We start from the raw sequence: 15,446 nt of genomic DNA, 5'->3' as shown, positions 1-15,446 counted from the left end.
ATAATAAGTATTTACACGTGTAAATAATAAACACATTGAACTCTAGAACTTTCGGCGTGTTTAAACATTTTATCATAACATCATATCGTTCGATATATATACCAGGGCGGGTCAATAAGTCCGTGACTTTTTTTATTTCTTGTTATTTAATTAAAGGGGTCAACAGGCATCTATCAGTTGACTTCTGGCAAAATTTGAAGAAGCTGCGGCTTTAGGTTTGTCTTTGAGAGCCATTGATTGAGCAGACTACCGCGTAATTTAAAGAAAATGGAAAGAAGTGATTTTCGTGTGCTCATTAAGCATTATTTTTTTAGAAAAAAAAAACATCACACAAACCAAGGCTAAGCTTGATAACTGTTATGGGGACTCTGGACCATCAATTTCAATGGTAAAAAAGTGGTTCACAGTATTTCGTTGTGGCCTAAGGAGCACGGAAGATGCTTAACGTTCTGGACGCCCAATTGACGTCTCTACACCCGAAATCATTGAAAAAATCCACGATATGGTGTTGGCTGATCGGAGATTGAAAGCCATAGGCATCTGCATATGGATCAGTGGTTACAATTTTAAGTGATCACTTGGCTGTGAGAAAGCATTCCGCAAGATGGGTGCCGCGATTGCTCACAATCGACCACAAACGCAAACGTGTGACAACTTCGCAAGCGTGTTTGGCGTTGTTCAACCGTAATATGGACGAGTTTTTGCATCATTTCATCACCGTGGATGAAACATGGATCCAATACAACGCACCACTTCCCAAAACAGTGGGTTTCTCGGGGTGAATCGGCCCCAATGAAGGCCAAGGTGGGTTTTTCAGCCAATAAAGTCATGGCGACCGTTTTTTGGGATGCACGCGGCATTATCCATGTGGACTACCTTCAAAAGGGTAAAACAATAAATGGTGAATATTTTGCCAACTTATTGGGTCAATTTAATGTGAGTTTAAAAAAACGACCGCATTTGACCAAGAAGAAAGTTCTTTTTCACAGGACGATGCACGATGCGAAAATTCAAGCATTGGGCTACGAATTGCTACCTCATCCACCCTATTCTCCGGATTTAGCCCCAAGTGACTATTTCCTGTTCCCAAACTTAAAGAAGTGGCTTGGTGGAAAGAGATTTGAGTCCAATGATGAAATCATTTCACAAAGTAATGCTCTTTTTGATGACTTCGAGAAATCATATTTTTGGAAGGGATAAAAAAATAGGAGAATCTTTAGACAAAGTGTGTGGATCTTAAAGGAGTGTATGTTGAAAAATTAAATTAAAAAATATCCGTAATCCTGTATTTTATTCAAAAAGTCACGGACTTATTGTCCCGCCCTCGTATTTTGCTTTATTTGCCCGAGGGGGCAGAAGTGCAGAAGTTCAAATCGTATTATAGTATTCATTGGCATATAGTTTTTTTTTAAGGGATAAATTTCATCCAGTGCCTTGGGCGAGGCGAGAGGAAGTGTTAGACTCTTACTGACTAAAAACCACCCCGTTCCTACTCCTACTTTTCGAGCCGGAGCCCTGGTAAACCGTTAGACAGTCCGCAGCTCCGGGTTGGCATCAGCCCTACTGGGCCTGCCTGTGGTGGTCTGATGGTTCATTGAGGCGCACGCGGAAAAGACGTGCCGCACGCACGGGTCTGGTTCTCATCGGGCGGAGAGCTACCCTTGCTCGCCGTCCGCAGACCCACACCTACGGTGTCCGGAGATTGGCACGTGATCCCCGACGGCCCTCGCGATTGTGGAGCGTGAGGAGGTTCTTTCCCTCAGCCACCGCGCCAACAGTGCAGTAAAAATTTTAGAACCTTTACTATTGGCAGAAAAAAATTAAATCGCAATTTAAAATCTTTAAGTTGATCAGAGAGCGCTGCTGCCCGGTCTCTGCCAAATGTATAATCAGTGAACATGGGGCCCTTGAGTGACATTGTCTATCTTTGTCGTGAAGTTCTTGAACGATGTCATGTTCACGATACTTTGAAGATTTCTAGTTTGTACATCGAGTCGGTACCTTAGTGGATTTGGGCACAAAGTCAAAGTCAAAATTATTTATTTCAAATAGACCAAGAAGGCACTTTTGATAGTCAAAGCAAATATTACGGTCGGTCAGTCCTCTAGTGAAGCTATTTGCTCGTTCCAAAGTGTAGATTCCTATGGAACGAGCAAGAAACTCCATAGGTTACTCTTTTTCAATCAGATTCACAATACAATTCTTGGTTACATTGTTTCGATGGCTTCAACTATGTGAGAACAATGTAACACTAATATTCAGTCGCGGGGCCCCTATATGACGCGGGGCCCGTAATATTTGCTGCCTGGCAAATCCGGCACTGTGTATAATTCCTAAATACTGCCTGGCAAATCCGGCACTGTGCACAATCCCCAAATGCAAATAAGGCAGTAATTACTGCAACTCGGAAACGGCTTCATCGATTTTGATAAAAATTGGCCTTTTAGATAATTGCAGTGTTATTATTAGCTGCCACCTTGGCCCTGGATGAGGACATGTTTGTTTTACCGGACGGACAAGCAGGCAGTGGCTTATTATTAGTGACCTTCATTGATTATGTCATAGGTGGATTATACAGCGTGTAACAAAATACCCTTATACATCAAGAAGCGCTGATGAATACAGGTTGAATAGAATCTCTAAACGAAGTTTCAGCTTAAAATACGTTTAAAAAAAATTGTACCAAAATACTTGATATCGCATGGTTCTTGATTTCTAATCATACAAACATGTCACAACACTACAGGGATCACTCGCGAATACTACGGAACATTTCTTCTGTCAATCTGATCGCCTAGTACCTGTCTACCCAATTTTGATTCCCGCGACGGCGCGATTTGTAAAATTAATAACTTGGTACCATGAAAACATGAGTTTAAAAAACCCTTCCCGTATCGTTTGTTATGTTATCTAGCAACCGTGCACTTGATATGTATACCCTCTTTTTGTTACACGTTGTATGTAGAGAGCATAAGCGTAGGCAAGCAACACTCCGGAGCTGCTGACTACCTAGCGGGTTTACCGGGGCTCCGCCTCGAAAAGCAGGAGTAGAAACGAGGTGGTTTTTAGTCAATAAGAGTCGTTGTCGTTCTTCTTGCCTCGCCCAAGGCGAGAGAAGTCATTGGATGACTTTAACCCCTTACAAAAAAAAAAAAAAAAGAAAAGTAACTCAGGCTAGCCACGTCGCGCTGTGTTGCGCCTCTCTGTAACCTTACGCCCTGGACTCTTGCCTAGTTTACACATTTAGGGATGACACAACTCTGGATTACATTCTTGTATATAGATGCCAACACAACAAAGTGTACTTTTTTACCCGTAGATTTGAGGTTACCGGAGGCCCAATTCCCCCCTTCCCAATCTTCCCCATCACTTGTAAAGCCTCTGGTGTTTCAAGTGTCCATGGGCGGCGGCGATTGCTTACCATCAGGTAATACGTCTGCTCGATTACCGGCATGTCTCATAAAAAATGATGAAGATACGCACGGTTCTGGTTTTGTATAAAACCAAAACCAGACCCACACTTACGGTGACTGGGGATCGTCACGCGATCCCTGAATTACTGACCTACAATACAAATAAAAATATAAGCATGTTTTCCCGTCTGTCGTAACAGTAAAACTCAAGTAAGTACGTAATCATTTTTAAAAACATTACGAAATGCCTTTACTCATCTTACATGATGATAGTACGACACGGTTTCACCACTGACAATAAATTGTATAAAAAAAATATAATGGTGTGTACACACCCATTGGATTGTCTGTAACCAAAATAGGGATAATGTAATCGGTCTCGGTCAAAAATAAATTAATTACAACTTTTCAATACAATAAAATATTCAAAAATAATCACACTTTCGATCATAAACTTGATGAACTACTTAATTTCCCATTTTTTTTCTAGCTATATTTCTAGAAATAAATCTGCTATTTGACGTAAAAAACTTATGACGTCATAATAGAGTATTTCATAGAAAATATCGTCTTTTGACGTTTCGAAAAAAGTATTGAATTTGGCTAGTATGAAACATGCCTATTGTAAAAAAAAATCTTATAATGGTATGCACACACCCATTGGATTGCCTGTAGGTAACCATAATTAGCAATGAGACGACATCAGACATACCACGTTCGATTTTCGAAAACAAGTTCCTTATACGAAAGTAAAAGGGCTGGGTGGCTATCTTTTTTTTGCGATCATCAAAAGACTACGCCCAGTACTGACGACCTTATTTTGGGTCGCCTAAAACAGTGGGTCACATTTTAATGAATGGATTTGGTGAAATTGATTAAGTGTTGGGTTATAACCGTTGTAATATCGAAAGACTTGCATTGGATGAGTATTATCGTACGACAATCGCCGCGTCGTGTGTCGCGGAATGCTGCTCATGAATATGAGCCTCTAGCATGGCTTGAAACTAGTCGAGTTCCTCGTCAAAGAGTTACGTGAGTAAGCCGATAACATATGTATAATAATTAATTTAGTATGTCTCACGAAAGTTACAATAAAATTAAGACTATCTACGTTTCTTTACAGCGATAAATCAGGCGTAACATCTTTTACGACTCAAAGTCAATTTTTCAGCTTTACCTTTTTCTGCCATTTCGAATCGTGATAATTAAATTGTAGATAACAGTAGCACGAGTAGATTTATCTCTGAAATACGTGTTGTTATGTAAAACTGCAAAAACTTCATTGCGTAATGTAAAATCACGGTTTCGATGTTTTTTGGGATAAGCCCATAGACGAGCAGACGGATCACCTGGGGCCTTAGTCTGCTATTACAATTGTGTCAGAATGGTCGATCACTGAGCAGTGCAAGAGGGACGGAGCTATGTAGGTTGTATAGCTCCATCCCTCTTGCACTGCTCAATGATCGACCATTGTGACACAATTGTAATAGCAGACTAAGGCCCCTGATGGTAAGCAATCAGCGCCGTGCGGGATACGTAGAGGAGTTGTAAGAGCATTGCCGGCCTTTAGGGGGTTAGGAATATTAATGAAGACGACGGGATATGAAAATTAAAAATCTACCTATTTTAGTCCGTCAGTTAAGATAACAATACTTAGATAACACGGATCAAAGTTTAGGAGTGGGAGCAAATACGTCATTTTCACGTATAAAACGTGCCTAGAAAAGACGTCACGCGATATTTCAAATCAATCATATTATCTTCGAAAGTATTTGTTCCAGTAAGAAAATAAAAAATATGTGTGTAATATTTTAAAATAATCATTAAATGTAAAACGTAGTCATCTACTCTATTCTAATGACACGATACATTTACATCATCCACAGTTTATTATAAATACATAGTAACGTTTCCTTATCTATTGCCATTAAGTACCTATTAATTAGGGTTGCCAACCGTACTATATTATATAGTATTGTACTATATTTCGGGGCTCCATACTGTATACTTTTGAAGAAATATATAGTACGCAAAATAATATTTTTTTCCTACGCCTCTTGCTTATTCAAAATAGTACAAATTGCTGTAATTGAAAAAAATGCAAACCTCTATTTTTTATTCTTCCCTACTCAAGTAATATATTTTTTGAAGTGTACTATATTTATTAGATAACGTTTAAAAAACTATTATTATCATCATCAGCCGAGAGATGTCCACTGTTGAACAAAGGTCTCGCCCTTAGTAAATTTTTCAGCTTTTATTTAAGTGTGGGAGAGCCATGCTTTGGCACGAATGGGCCGGCTCGACCGGAGTAATACCACGGCCTCACAGAAAACCGACGTGAAACAACGCTTGCGTTGTGTTTCGTTGTGTGAGTGAGGTTACCGGAGGCCCAATTCCCCCTTCCCAATCTTCCCCATCCCCATTCCCGAACAACAACCCTTAAATTCCTAACTCCCAAAAAGCCGGTAACGCACTTGTAAAGCCTCTGGTGTTTTAAGTGTCCATGGGCGGCGGCGATTGTTTACCATCAGGTAATACGTCTGATCGATTACCGGCATGTCTCATAAAAAAAGTCCTCCGCGTAGAACGACAAGCCGTCACCTGCATCCACTGCCCCCCCTTTCATTATGAGCAAAAAATTACTATATTTCTACATAAAAATGTTGCCAACCCTACTATTAATAAAAAGCTTCAAGTGTTTGTTTTTTTACTCTCAAAGTAGATAATTAACTTAACTAGCTATTTCATTTGATAGACGGTACTCTATTCTTCACATATAAAGGTTATCATATGTTGATTTATTGTTAATTTATTGTGTTTGATATGATTTAATTTTGTATGCCTTGATTTCATTTTGATTGATTTAATTGATTTGTTTTTAACCCCCGACGCAAAAAGAGGGGTGTTATAAGTTTGACGTGTCTGTCTGTCTGTCTGTCTGTCTGTGGCATCGTAACTCCCGAACGGATGCAGTGATTTCAATTTAGTTTTTTTCGTATTAAAGGGGACTTATGTGCGAGTGTTCTTAGACATGTTTGATGAAAATCGGTTGAGCCGTTTTAAAGTTATGGGCGGTGAAAGTAACGTAAGCGGGAGATTAACCGAAGGTCTGCAAATATACTGGGATGGGGTCTCAAATGAAACCGCACTGAAAGAAAATATTGAAAGATATAATTTTTTCGTATTAACAAAAATAAAAAATTAAATAAAAAAAATTAAAAAAATTAATAATTTAATAAAAAAAATTAAAAAATTAAAAATATTTTTTTTATAAAATACATAAATATAAAACCTGCACCAATGTAATCTTTAGCCTACTTATAGAAACAAAAACTAGTAATTAATAAGTAAAAAAAAACAAAGCGAACGAGCTTGACCTTGAATGTAATCTTTACCTTAACAAGAATTGAAATTATAGTAACCTAACCTACCTATAAAAAGTATGAAATAAAAAATTAAATTAAAAATTTAAAAAACCCCCGACACAAAAACTTAATTTCCCTTTAAAAAGTAAAAAATAATAAAAGAAACCTAATCTTAAAGTACCTAAGAATGTACTAATAATTCTAAAAAAAATACGTCGCGTTGGGGGACCGCATGAATACGGACTGCACACCGCCGCTATATTTCTATTTTCTGCGTTATAGTTAAGTACTTAAACATCAATTTACTTTAATGTTAACACCAAGCTTGTGATACTTATGAAAAAAATCGAAGAGAAGTAACAAAAAATTAGGAGCGGTCCCCCAACGCGACGTATTTTTTAAGAATTATTAGTACATTCTTAGGTACTTTAAGATTAAGTTTCTTTCATTATTTTTTACTTTTTAAAGGGAAATTAGGTTTTTGTGTCGGGGGTTTTTTAAAGGAGATGGACAAATTTTGCCCCAAGCTGTACATAATTAAAAGCATTACATTTAATCAAATTAAAATAAATAAAGAATTGATAATATCTAATAATATTTCATAGCAGTCTCTGAATAAAGTACAAAAATAAAAGAATTTTAAGCGATTTTATCCGTTCAATTTCACTTTAAAAAGTATATTCAATGTTGCCATTTAATAATATCAATGCTTAAAGGAAAATATAACTAAACGAATACAGCAATTAAAATATTTATTACAAAATATTTATTTAAATATATTTTTGACGATAAGTAATCCATCAAACAAACCTTATTATAATGATTTTATAGATTAAAACTGAAAGTACACAGACAATATCATATTTTAATAATTTATTTACATAAAGGTTTTACTTGAATTACTTATAGTATAAGCGCTGGCAACGTTTTTGAGAGAGCATTTCAAGAAGGCCAGTTTTTAGATATATTATGCCTCTCAGTCTCCCAGACATCATACGGGCTATCTGGCACCTGGTAGTCGTTGCGTTCATCAGTGCGCATCGCATTTGTACAGGTAAAATTTCAATTTTTCAAACCATTTCAAGAAGTTATTTTTTATTATTATTATTTTTATTGAACTTATAGTAACATGAATTTCTTATTACCAGGCATTTTTCATGTTGTTTAAGGTCTGCCAGGCGCCAATTTTGAATTCAAAAAAAAATATTTTTCAAATCATTTTAGTATGGCTGAAATTTTAGTATGATGTTATTTAAGTAAGAAAAGACCTAAAATTAATTTGCCAAGCAGTTATTCGGTTGTTAACCTTCAGCCAGACCGATCTAAAACTGAAAAATGATGTAGTATCATTTCGCCTGGTCTAGAAATATTTGTCGAACGAATTACAGAGAAAGGGATTAAACAACCGGCCAAGTGCGAGTCGGACTCGCCCATGAAGGGTTCCGTAGCAGCAAGTAGACGACTAAAGAAAAAAGTTATAAAATAACTTGGTTTTACATAGTGTTTTTATGAACGACAAAGTTATATTTGTGGTTTTGGAAAATGTTTTATTTCTTAAAAACTAATAATGGTATCTCGTTCAAACCAATTTTAGTTGAAACATTTTATTGAAATGTATAGCATATATTTTTTTTAATTTCCTCACTCTCTTATTTTAAAAATTTAGAGGGGGGTACACTCATTTTTCCACTTTGGAAGCGTCTAACTTTCAAACGATAGATTTTGACGAAAAATGGCTTTAGGAACCTTAATGTATTTTTTAAAGACCTATCCATAGACACCCATCACGGATATGTTAGCTGAAAATATTTTTTTTTAAATCGGTTCCATGTATGGAGTGGCCCCCTTAAATTTTTAAATTTATTAATTTTTATTCAAAATTCGAATAGCGGTTACCGAAACACATCAACCTACAAAGTTTCAACTTTGTAATACTCAGAGGATAATGTGAGAGAACCGTGCAAGTTGGTTCTGTAGTGGTCTTTAGAGGAAAGAACCACAACAGTATGAGCGGACCTGTTCAGATGGCAGTACGCATGTGTCAGTTTACAATCAACTCAGCTAACGGCTGTTGCTGAATGATCCGACGAACAATTTCAACCAAAAGAACATTTGGGTAGGTCTCGTAAATGCTCACACTGTCAGAATATAATTAACTAAAAGTGAAATGACTAAGCAAACTCTCGCACGGTCCTCAAACTAACAATTTTAAAAAGACGACAGGCAGAACGCCGGCAGAAGTCATGTTCGGATTGAAAATGAACTCGGAAATCAGACCTATGCTTAATGAACTAGTCCGAGAAAGTAACGAAGAATTAGACACAGAACTATTGAGAGAGTCCTGAGTCCTGGTAACCCGCTAGGCACTCCGCAACCCCGGGATACTTAGTAAAGTAAACGTATGAAGTAAGTAATAGGGTCTTTGACCATTTACCTCGTGGTTTTACCCGTGGTCTAACCCACGTGTCTGTCTACGCACGTATGATAGCGTAATGATAGATAGCATATTAACCTACTATATGATATGTATAGTGACGAATAACGAAACATATTAAGATAATCCAAATCTAACCGTTAGCTTACGATACGAGGTTAGCGTCGCTTTACAGTCAAAAATACTGCCAGTGGTAGTTTTCATCATTTTTTATTGGTATAGAGCAGCAAATAAGCAGACGGATCATCTAGTGGTGAGCCGAGGCCTCCTATGGACACCTATAAGGTTGAATTTAAAAAACTAACTGACAAACATAAGGCTGCTTTTCTACCAGAGATGTGTTTTGGATGTTGATCTGATCATATTCATTGGTACACATAGCTTAGTACTGGTGTGACTGGTGGAATCGGATTCAGCTAAGCTATGTTTTTTACATGAAAAGATGCGTACTATCGATAAGTGTTATGGATGGCTTCCCTACTATCGATACATCGCATACTCGAACTGCACATCTTCCTCGCACAGCTACTTTACGACGCCGCATCTTCATGGCACATCTTACTCGCACATGGCATTGCAATAGCTTAATATACAATAGCTTTACAGTTTAGCTATTACATTCTCGTAGCATAGCTACATAGCACATCTCTGGTGGAAAAACACCCTAAACGCGAAAAAACAATATACTGCATTTTTTTACAGTTGAGTAAATAAATAAATATTTGTATGCCCTAAAGGGAGTGTGGGGCAAGTAAATACCACTTACGGAACAGGTCAAGTTGTTTCTGAGAACTCAGGAGAAACTGTCCACAGGCCTTATAAACGTTTTTATTAAATACCGCGGCATTTTAAATATGGCTGATTATATCATTTAATACCATGATTTAAGTGTGGGAGAGCCATGCTTCGGCACGAACGAGCCGGCTCGACCGGAGTAATACCACGGCCTCACAGAAAAACGACGTGAAAATCCGCTTGCGTTGTGTTTCGTTGTGTCAGTGAGGTTACCGGAGGCCCAATTACCCTTACCAATCTTCCCAATCCTCGATTCCCCAACAACCCTTAAATTACTAACCCCCAAAAAGTCGACAAAGCACTTGTAACGCCTTTGGTGTTTCGGTTGTCCTTGGGCGGCGGCGTTTGCTTACCATCATATGTTACCGCTTCCAACGTGCATGGACGGACGTTGGAAGCGCGGGCCATGTGCATACTGCTCGCACAAGTGAAACATCATCGCATCGCGCTTGCAGCTGTCAGTCACCGCGCCGTAAGCACGCTGGCGGCGAGCGGCAGCCGCAATTCGAAACAACGCCGTACCGGAGCTGAGCCGGCCCGTACCTACTTGTTTTTGTGTTTTGATCTTTAGGGTCCGTTCACACAGAACAACTTGGAGCGCATTCGCTTTTAGTTCGCTTTGGCCTACATGTAATAGTTGGCGACTCTGCTACGACCGACTCCAAGCGTATACGATCCGGTCGGTGTGAAAAGAAAAATGCGCGCCGATGTCAAAAGCACATTCGCGCGCAGACGCGCGAACTCCGAAGAATGCGGGCCTTTTAAAAATCTCAGAAGTAATGTGTGCTTTACTCTGTGGAGTTAAGGTTGAATTTGTTATGTTCAGTTTTGGAAAGACGCTTCAATGCGCTTCGACTCTGTGCCAGTATAAATCGACCCTTAGTGGTCTTTTATAATACACATTTCCTTTTTTAAAGCCGTGAAATGATCTGCGACCACGTGATGCCTGATAGTCGATTGACTATTTCAGAAACGCATGTAATAAGAGAATTTCATTACAAATACTACCGTACCTACTAGTCTATACATATAATAAATCTGTAGAAGGGTCAATTCTGTACATTGAAAATATTGAAAGAATAAATAGCAGGGGTTACTGGGTGTTACTGGATCGTTACCAAACCCAAATATGTGATTTTTTTTGTCTGGCTGTCTGTATGTTCAGGCATCACGTGAAAACTAACGGTTCGATTTCGATGAAACTTGGTATAATTATACCTTAGTATCCTGGGCATAAAATAGGATACATTTTATCTTTGAAAAATACGTAGAAAAAATCTTTATTTTTCAGTTTTATTCTACAGAACGCGAGCTCAACAGCAGTAGCTCAATAGAGGGATCTCCTTAATTATTATGGGCCTCGCCGTATTTGGGTCTAATCAATAGATATTTATAATATGTCATTGTCAGAGTTACTCAAAATGGAGAAATAAAACTTCCACGCGAGACCGACATCCGCGCGGACGGAGTCGCGGGCGGAAGCTAGTAACAACATAAAATCAATTTTATTGGTTTTACAAAATTACCTGCTTTTACTACTGCCTATATATATATGTAATAAATTCCATAGTAATAGCGAATATGCTTAATTTTTCTTTTATGATAACTATCGTGAGACATACTAAATTAACTAAAAATCACGTTTTACTCACGTGAACTAATGGAGAAAAGCTCTACTAGTTTCGAGTTACAGAGGGACTTTTCATCATGAGCAGACGATTGCGCACGCTGCCTTTCTGAGAATATTTATTTTTAGCAACCGCAATAATAATGTTGTGTGTACGAATTTATTAATAGGTACCTTATTTTACCTACTTCGTTATGCGTATTTTATATCTATAGTCTATTATAGCTGCTGGAATAAAATACGTGACAACATATTGTCCCTATACACTGTAATAATACAACTTAAAATAAATTAAGGTAGATAATATCCCTATAACCTTACTACCTACTAGTTTCGAGACATTGAGGGCCTCTTCATCATGAGAAGAGTCCGCAGACCCGGTGATATCGCGCAGCCTACGCTGCTTAGTTGATTTAGTATGTCTCACGATAGTTATTACAAAAAATTATTATCTATTGTTTTATTTTGTCAGATTTTCGAAGTTTATGTATTTGTAACGACGATGGATATTGCTAAAAACTTTTTTTTTAAGAGTACCGCCCAAAATTATATTTACCGCTTCCATTTTTTAAGTAAAATGGTATTCTTACATCCTTCTCTTAAGTTTTTAAGTCAAGTAATAGCCCTATAAACTTATCTTACGTCTTAAAAATACTATGCTGAAAACCGCATCAAAATCGGCTCAGTCAAACGCGAGATAATCGCGCGCACAAACATACCTACATAGTACATACATACAGGTTAAACTTAGAACCTCCTTTTTCGAAGTCAGAAGGAAGTTAAAAAAATATGTTTAACAAAGCTATGCTAATTACCTATGTACTAAAAATAGTAATATAGGTAGGTTTTCTTTGCCAATTAATTTAGTATATCTAGTATATGTAAATAACATATACATATGTATTGTATTCATATTAAATTAGCTGTACGTCATACGTACAACATATGTATATAGCAAATCTAAATAGGGATGATGACGGCGTACAAAAATTAAAATCTATTTAGTGCGTCTGTTAGGTAATGAAAAAATATTTGAAACGTATTTTTTTTTGTCGTATAAGATAACAATACTTCGATGAAACGAATCAAAGTTTAGGAGTGGGAGCAAATGCAGTGACCTACAACAGTTGTAGAGAATTTTGTATTCTACAATATTGTTAAATTAGGAAATCTTTTTTGGGACCATATGTACAATTTGAATATTGATTTTATGAAAAAGTTATCAATACATAAATTGTAGGAAATTTTTTCTAGTACCTACCCAAATCTATAAATTCACCAATTTTCAAAACTCCCGAAGTGTAATTTCAAATCGATATAATTATCTTAAAAAATATTTGTTTCCGTAAGAAAATAAAAAATACGTGTCTAATGTTTTAAAATAATTTACAAGGCGGACCTTAAAATTAAAATTAGTCACTTACCCTATTATACATATTTTAATAAGAGCATTTTTTACCGTTATTTTTCTCTCGACAATAACAAAACGCAACAAAAAAAAATGATGCGTTTCGACCAAGCATCTATTTTTATATTATGTATTTGTAAAAATGTTAGAAAATAATTTAGAATTATTACGTAGTTTAAAAAAATGTTTTTTAAAGATTATTTTTTAGTCGCTTTAAATTATTTTTATTTCTTATTCATTTCTTTTACGGTATTTTTAAGTTGTAAATATTTTAGTTAAATATTTCTATGTCATGTAAATATTTTAATATAATAATTATTATGTTACTAAGGAATAGTAAAACAAAGTACCTAGTAATTGGTTGGACAGATTTTCCAAATATTTTTTGTCGATTAATTATAATTTATTAATTATAAGGGAAAATCTCTCTTCTAAAAAAATAGAAAACTAGGGAATTAATGCCCGAGAATAATTATCTAGACCAAAAATAAAAAATATTAAATCATTAGAACTTAAGACGGGATATTTACCATTTTATTTATGTCTATGAGTTTCCGATATTTCGGCACTGTTGCAAATAAACATGGTAAATATCCCGTCTCAAGTTCTAATAATAGTGTTAGTGACCATGTCAGTTTAAAAAACAAATAATTCATTCACAAATATGTATAACATTTTTTCAAATTAAAAACAACAACAGAAGTAATTCTATTATACATAGATTATAGCAGCAATATAAAAATATTAGGTAATATTCTAATTCAAGGATTTATGTTTGTACGTCGTCATCGTCCTAGCCTCGCAAGGTTTTAACAATTTTGTGTGTCAAAGTAACTAACTACAGGATACAAGTCATATTTATTTACGAAATAAAGTTATTTATATTTAACGCAAATAAAATATATAAAACTTTAAACACAGAAGAGTGGATGAAGGGTAGGGAGGCCACTGCTTTGTAGTGGGACGATCATTGCTGAAATCTAAATCTAAATCAGAAATTTTTTTTCTTTATTTTAGTTTTAAGTTGTACATATTTATTTAATTTATTTTTTTATGAAGATAGTTCTGAAACTTATCTATATCCTATGATTGAAGAAAATATGTTCTTTTTTTTTGTTAAATTTGTGATATTAAACTTTTTTAGCAACGTTTTCAAGAAAAAATCTAAATAATATTCAAAGTTACTATTTTTCTAGTATTTTTTTTTTAATATGTTACGCTTAGGTACCAAATTTTCGTTTAAATCAAAATATTATCGATGTTATTACGTACAAATGCATGACATTTTATAATAAATTGCGATTATTTTTAAATTTAAATTGAGTTCTCAATTTTTGATTTGTCTTTAATTTGAATAATTATTTTTTCGGATTTATTTATTTTGTTGCGGATATTCGTAAAGTATTAAAACTTTACGCTCTCTATAATATATTGGGCTATTATTAATTTATTACGCTCTCTATAATATTACTTATATTGTTTTTATGTTGGTATATTGGTTAATTTATTTATTTCGAACGCGTGTTCTTCAAGTTCATATAATTTTTCGTTACAATACAAAATAAAACTTGAAGCATAAAACATATTTAAACAAAAAGAAAATACGAAAAATAACACAAAAAAAATAAATAAAAAAAACACTAACCTGTATTCGTATTTCGAAAAACCAAAATCACCAACAAAAAAAAAACAACTTCAACACTCAACACAAAAACATAAAAAGTCCATGCACTAATTTTATTAATAAAAAAGAAATCGAACACTCATAGATACAAAAGAAAAAAAACAGAATAAAAAAATAATTTCGTAAAGAATTTATATTCTAAATTCGAATTCGCGCGCGCGCGGCGCGAGCGGCCGTCATGGGTTGCGAAATGTTTATAAGTTAACCTTAGCTCGCCTTACATGCTTGCCTTATGATTTTAATCCAACGAATCACTGTATGCATAGTATTAATATTATGCTCGTAGTTTTAAGAATAGTTAAAGGGTTACAGTGATAATACGGATGTTTTCTCGTACGGATGTTTACGGCGTATATTTATTTATACCTTTGTTCGTTGTTAGTTCGATGGTCTAAATAAAAAGTTTATTTTTTCTATTTCAGTGAGTCGTATTTTATTGAGAATACCTTTTAATCACTAACGGAAAACAAGTTACGATGTCAGTGATTAAAAGATGGTAGTTTTTAAATAATTATTGAAATTCTAATATTTTCGCGTCAAATATTTAGATATTTACCTACTCTTTCTTAAATTAACTAATTTAATAAAATATGTACTATTAAAAGTAACTGTTAAATAAGATATTAAGATTATTATTACTTATAAATTGGGTAATATTCCTCAGTCAAAAATAAATTATTTCGACTTTTCAATACAATGAAATATTCAAAAACAATA

At 35.2% G+C, this 15,446-nt stretch overlaps 1 protein-coding gene across 1 annotated transcript in view; it reads right to left on the bottom strand.

Annotated features, from left to right (window-relative positions):
• Nucleotides 1-14,954, bottom strand: part of LOC118280360 (scavenger receptor class B member 1) — a 67,158-nt gene extending 52,204 nt beyond the window's left edge. Inside the window, exon 1 of the mRNA XM_035600358.2 lies at nucleotides 14,691-14,954. The gene's annotated coding sequence lies outside the window, so the exon portion shown is untranslated. The remainder of the gene's footprint in view (nucleotides 1-14,690) is intronic.
• Nucleotides 14,955-15,446: the final 492 nt, after the last annotated feature.

The sequence above is a fragment of the Spodoptera frugiperda genome, chromosome 21, assembly GCF_023101765.2.
Source record: "Spodoptera frugiperda isolate SF20-4 chromosome 21, AGI-APGP_CSIRO_Sfru_2.0, whole genome shotgun sequence".
Classification (NCBI taxonomy): Eukaryota; Metazoa; Arthropoda; class Insecta; order Lepidoptera; family Noctuidae; genus Spodoptera; species Spodoptera frugiperda.
Note: the sequence above shows the minus strand (reverse complement) of the source record. Positions and strands in the feature narration are given on the sequence as shown.